Source organism: Arachis stenosperma, chromosome 9 (assembly GCF_014773155.1).
Source record: "Arachis stenosperma cultivar V10309 chromosome 9, arast.V10309.gnm1.PFL2, whole genome shotgun sequence".
Lineage (NCBI taxonomy): Eukaryota > Viridiplantae > Streptophyta > Magnoliopsida > Fabales > Fabaceae > Arachis > Arachis stenosperma.
The window spans coordinates 152,261,969-152,267,968 of NC_080385.1; the positions used below are offsets into that span (position 1 = coordinate 152,261,969).

The 6,000-nt window shown below is 38.6% G+C and overlaps 1 non-coding gene across 1 annotated transcript; it reads right to left on the reverse strand.

Moving 5' to 3' along the window:
• Positions 1 to 5,370: 5,370 nt before the first annotated feature.
• Positions 5,371 to 5,478, reverse strand: LOC130953379 (small nucleolar RNA R71). Its single transcript, XR_009075550.1, has one exon. It is a non-coding gene; the product is annotated as a small nucleolar RNA R71 (small nucleolar RNA).
• Positions 5,479 to 6,000: the final 522 nt, after the last annotated feature.

The following is a 6,000-nucleotide window of genomic DNA, read 5'->3' on the forward strand; positions in this document are numbered from 1 at the left end:
AGCAAAAGAAATTTCTGTTTTAGTGAGCAGGGCATACAAAACAAGAGTGTCAGTGTAAGATACCCTTTGATATGAACCACTCTGAGGAAGTATGATGTAATTTAAAATACGGTGCAATTGAGCACGTTCATAACCCAGGGCTTTATGAGTAGGGGTGATGCCATCAATCAGAGAAACATGTTCACAAATATGAGCCAGAGTATCATTGAAAGAGATACCAACTCCTTCATCCCACTTAACAGAAGTATATGCACAAGCCCCAACATCAGTGTATTTCAATAAATCACTGATTGTTTCATTGTTTAGCACAATGTCTCGGCCCTTGACATAAGAATGAACACTACCCTCATGATATGTCATGTTAGCATAAAACTCTTTGACCAAAATTGGGTACACTAATTTTTTATGTTAAAAAGGTGATTCCAATCTAGAAATTCTAAATTTTCAACAAAAGAAAAGCCTTTTTTTCAGATTTGGTAAATTAGCAAGAAAAGAGGGACACAGGGTACGATACTTAATAATTCCTTAATAAAAATCATTATTCATGGAAGATTTAAATCTGTAAGGGTTATAGTTGGAGTGAGAGGTCATGAAGTGAGATTTGTGTACAAATGGATCAATGTCTAGTTCTCTAATAGATTTAAGAGGGATTCGAGGTTTACCTCTCTGAGAACGAATGGAAATAGACCTTATCTTAGGTTGAGTGGGCTCAGAGGTAGGTTCTGCAGCAGCTAGGTGTTTTCCTTTCGAAGAGCTTGGCTTCGAAGAACCAGGTTTAGAAGAAGGTTCCTTTGGTGGTGGCATCTACTTGGCTGAGGGTGGAAACCTTGAGAGGTTCTTAGTGCGAGCCATGGGATCAGAGCGAGGAGGTGAGGTAGGAGGAGAAGGAGAGGGAGTGAAGGTCCTGTCTTGAGAGCGAATGAAAGGTTTTTGGTTTGTAGGAAGCTTGAAGATCTTTTCACGAAGAGGCTTTTGTGAAACAGTTTTCTTCCTCATTTAGTTGGTTTTTTATTTTGAACAAAAAGAGGCAACAAAGGTAGTGGGGGAAACTGAAGGGTTAGAGGAGGAGTTATGAAGGAAGAAGAAGAAGTGTTAGTAACCGCACCAAAAATTTTTTTTCTTAAAACATGCAATTGCATCACCTCTGATTTGACTTTGAAAGGACTTGACATCACCAAAAGAAAGATTTGATTTTATTAAAAATAAAATGAAAAGTAATTTTAAATTTTGAAAGCTTTTAACTGAAAGACAAAATGAATAAAATAAAATAAATAAAGTAAACCAAGATACAATAAATAAATAGATCATGTAACACTCATATTGGGCCCAGAGGTGGTTTGGTTTAAGGAAACATATTGGACCACCCAGATTCTGAATTATAAGGCTGGCCCAGATAATTCAGCACGTGCAACAAAGCCCAGAGAACACTGATCATAGAAGGTTCTTCATATGCCCAGAATTGTCTCATACCTGTTTATGAGACAAAAACTCCAACAAACTCATCAGCAATTTTCAAATAATGAATCATAACTTAAAATCCCCAAACTAGTCCTAAGCATACAGAATTTGTCTTCAGCGAGTGGCTTAGTAAAAATATTAGCTAATTGCTCCTCTGATTTAACAAATTGAATGCTAATATCCCCTTTTTGAACATGTTCTCTTATTGAGTAAAACCTCACTTCAATATGTTTTGTTCTAGAGTGCTGATGAGCGGATAATTTGTACCCTTTTTGGCATTGTTTTTAGTATGTTTTTAGTAGTTTTAGTTGAGTTCTTAGTATATTTTTATTAGTTTTTAGCTAAAATTCACTTTTCTGGATTTTACTATGAGTTTGTGTGTTTTTCTGTGATTTCAGGTATTTTCTGGCTGAAATTGAGGGATCTGAGCAAAAATCTGATTCAGAGACTGAAAAGGACTGCAGATGCTGTTGGATTCTGACCTCCCTGCACTCGAAGTGGATTTTCTGGAGCTACAGAAGCCCAATTGGCGCGCTCTCAACGGCGTTGGAAAGTACACATCCTGGGATTTCCAGCAATATATGATAGTCCATACTTTACCCAAGATTTGATGGCCCAAACCGGCGTTCAAAGTCACCTACAGAAATTCCAGCGTTAAACGCCGGAACTGGCACAAGAATGGGAGTTAAACGCCCAAACTGGCACCAAAGCTGGCGTTTAACTCCAAGAAGAGTCTCTACACGAAAAATGCTTCATTGCTCAGCCCAAGCACACCAAGTGGCCCGGAAGTGGATTTTTATGTCATTTACTCATCTTTGTACACCTTAGGCTACTAGTTCTCTATAAGTAGGACCTTTTACTATTGTATTTGATATCTTGAGATCTTTGAATCTTTTGATCATTGGGAGGCTGGCCTCACGGCCATGCCTAGACCTTGTTCTTATGTATTTTCAACGGTGGAGTTTCTACACACCATAGATTAAGGTGTGGAGCTCTGCTGTACCTCGAGTATTAATGCAATTACTATTGTTCTTCTATTCAATTCCGCTTGTTCTTTGTCCAAGATATCACTTGTTCTTCAACTTGATGAATGTGATGATCCGTGACACTCATCATCATTCTCACTTATGAACAAAGTGACTGACAACCACTTTTGTTCTACAAGCAATCAAGGCTCTAGTGTTTATCTCTTGGATTCCTGATACACGATGCATGGTTGATCGCCCGACAACCGAGTGCTCGCCTGACAAACGAGCCAGCCATTCCGTGAGATCAGAGTCTTCGTGGTATAGGCGAGAACTGATGGCGGCATTCAAGAGAATCCGGAAGGTCTAACCTTGTCTGTGGTATTCTAAGTAGGATTCAATGATTGAACGACTGTGACGTGCTTCAAACTCCTAGCAGGCGGGGCGTTAGTGACAGACGCAAAAGAATCACTGGATTCTATTCCGGCCTGACCGAGAACCGACAGCTAATTAGCCATATGCTGTGACAGAGCATAGGAACATTTTCACTGAGAGGATGGGAGGTAGCCACTGACAACGGTGAAACCCTTGCATAAGCTTGCCATGGAAAGGAGTAAGAAGGATTGGATGAAGACAGTAGGAAAGCAGAGAGACGGAAGGGAAGGCATCTTCATACGCTTATCTGAAGCTCTCACCAATGATATACATAAGTATCTCTATCTTTATCTTTATGCTTTATTCGTTTATCACTATACCCATTTGAGTCTGCCTGACTGAGATTTACAAGGTGACCATAGCTTGCTTCATAGCAACAATCTCCGTGGGATCGACCCTTACTCGCGTAAGGTTTATTACTTGGACGACCCAGTGCACTTGCTGGTTAGTTGTGCGAAGTTGTGTTTATGCCATGGTATTGAGCACCAAGTCTTTGGAGCCATTACTAGGGATTATTGGATTTGTGAAAAGTAACGATCACAATTTCGTGCACCAAGTTTTTGGCGCCGTTGCCGGGGATTGTTTGTGTATGGACAACTGACGGTTCATCTTGTTGCTTAGATTAGGTATTTTTTTTTAGAGTTCTTAAAAATGAATTCTAGAGTTTCATGATGATCTGTTGAAATCTGGCTGGCTGAGAAGCCATGTCTAATCTTATTGGACCGAGGTTTCAACTGATCATCACAATAGCTTGTTGATCTCTATCAATCTTGCTATTGGAGCAATGATCTGCTAAGGCTTGGCTAGCCATTGGCCATGTCTAGTGTTTTGGACCGAAGCTTTCTTTGAAAGCTTGGCTGGCTGTGAAGCCATGTCTAATTCCTGGACCGGAGTCTTAGACTAGCATTGCAATGATTCCTGGAAATTCAAATTGAGAATTCTGAAACCTTTATTTTCTATTTTCATATAATTTTCGAAAAAGCACAAAAAAATTTTCAAAATCATAAAAACCAAAAATATTTTATGTTCTTGTTTGAGTCTAGTGTCTAATCTTAAGTTTGGTGTCTTGCATGCCTTGTTTATTTGATCTTGGTTCTATTTTCAAGTCAATAGTACAGGGGACTGAAGATTCAGAACATGCAGCAGAGGAATTACACAGAAAAAGCTGGGCGTTCAAAACGCCCAGTGAAGAAGGACAGACTGGCGTTTAAACGCCAGCCAGGGTACCTGGTTGGGCGTTTAACGCCCAAAGAGGTACCATTTTGGGCGTTAAACGCCAGAATGGATACCATTCTGGGCGTTTAACGCCAGGATGGCACAAGGGGGAGGATTTTGTTTTCAAATCAATTTTTTTTCAAGTTTTCAAAATCAAATCTTTTTCAAATCATATCTTTTCAATCAAATGTTTTCAAAATCAATTTCTTTCCTTTTTCAAAGATACTTACTAACAAGTAATGATTTGATTGAACATTTCAATTTTATTGCCTTTTCTGTTGAGAAAGGTTTAATGTTTGAATCATATCTTTTCTTGTTAGGCAAGTCATTAATTTTTAAAATCATATCTTTTAAAATTGTTTTCAAATCATATCTTCTCAATCATATTTTTTTAATCACATCTTTTTTTAAAATAGTTTTCAATCATATCTTTTTAATTTCTAATTGCAAAATCTTTTTCAAAATTCAATTGATTTCTTTTCTACTTTGAGTTTTCGAAAATTATCAATCAATTTTTCAAATTGTTTTTGACATCTTTTTTTTAATTAATTTTCGAAAATTCTCTTCCCTTCTTCTCACATCCTTCTATTTATGGAGTATCACTCCTTCTTAATGCACAATTCGAACTCCATCTAATTAAAGTTCGAATTCTTCTCCTTCTTCTTTCTTCTATTTTCTTTTCCTCTGACACCCCAAGGAATCTCTATACTGTGACATAGAGGATTCCACATTTTCTTGTTCTCTTCTCTTTCATATGAGCAGGAACAAAGACAAAGGCATTCTTGTTGAAGCTGACCCTGAACCTGAAAGGACCTTGAAGTGAAAGCTAAGAGAAGCTAAGGCACAACTCTCTGTAGAGGACCTAACCGAATTCTTCAAAGAAGAAGAAAACATGGCAGCCGAAAACAACAACAATGCCAACAATGCAAGGAAGGTGCTGGGTGACTTTACTGCACCTACTCCCGATTTCTATGGGAGAAGCATCTCTATCCCTGCCATTGGAGCAAACAACTTGGAGCTTAAGCCTCAATTAGTTTCTCTAATGCAACAGAATTGCAAGTTCCATGGACTTCCATTGGAAGATCCTCATCAGTTTTTAGCTGAATTCTTGCAAATCTGTGACACAGTCAAGACTAATGGGGTTGACCCTGAGGTCTACAGACTGATGCTGTTCCCTTTTGCTGTAAGAGACAGAGCCAGAACATGGTTGGACTCTCAACCTAAAGAAAACCTGGACTCTTGGGAAAAGCTAGTCAATGCCTTCTTGGCAAAGTTCTTTCCACCTCAAAAATTGAGTAAGCTTAGAGTGGAAGTCCAAACCTTCAAACAGAAGGATGGAGAATTCCTCTATGAAGCTTGGGAAAGATACAAACAATTAATCAGAAAATGTCCTTCTGACATGCTTTCTGAATGGAGCATCATAGGTATTTTCTATGATGGTCTCTCTGAACTATCCAAGATGTCTTTGGATAGCTCTGCTGGAGGATCTCTTCATCTGAAGAAGACGCCTACAGAAGCTCAAGAGCTAATTGAAATGGTTGCAAATAACCAATTCATGTACACTTCTGAAAGGAATCCTGTGAACAATGGGACTAGTTAGAAGAAAGGAGTTCTTGAGATTGATACTCTGAATGCCATATTGGCTCAGAATAAGATATTGACTCAACAAGTCAATTTGATTTCTCAAAGTCTGTCTGGAATGCAAAATGCACCAAGCAGTACTAAGGATGCTTCATCTGAAGAAGAAGCTTATGATCCTGAGAACCCTTCAATGGAAGAGGTGAATTACCTAGGAGAACCCTATGGAAACACCTATAATTCTTCATGGAGAAATCACCCAAATTTTTCATGGAAGAATCAAGAGAGACCTCAACAAGGTTTCAACAACAATAATGGTGGAAGAAATAGGTTTAGCAATGGCAAGCCT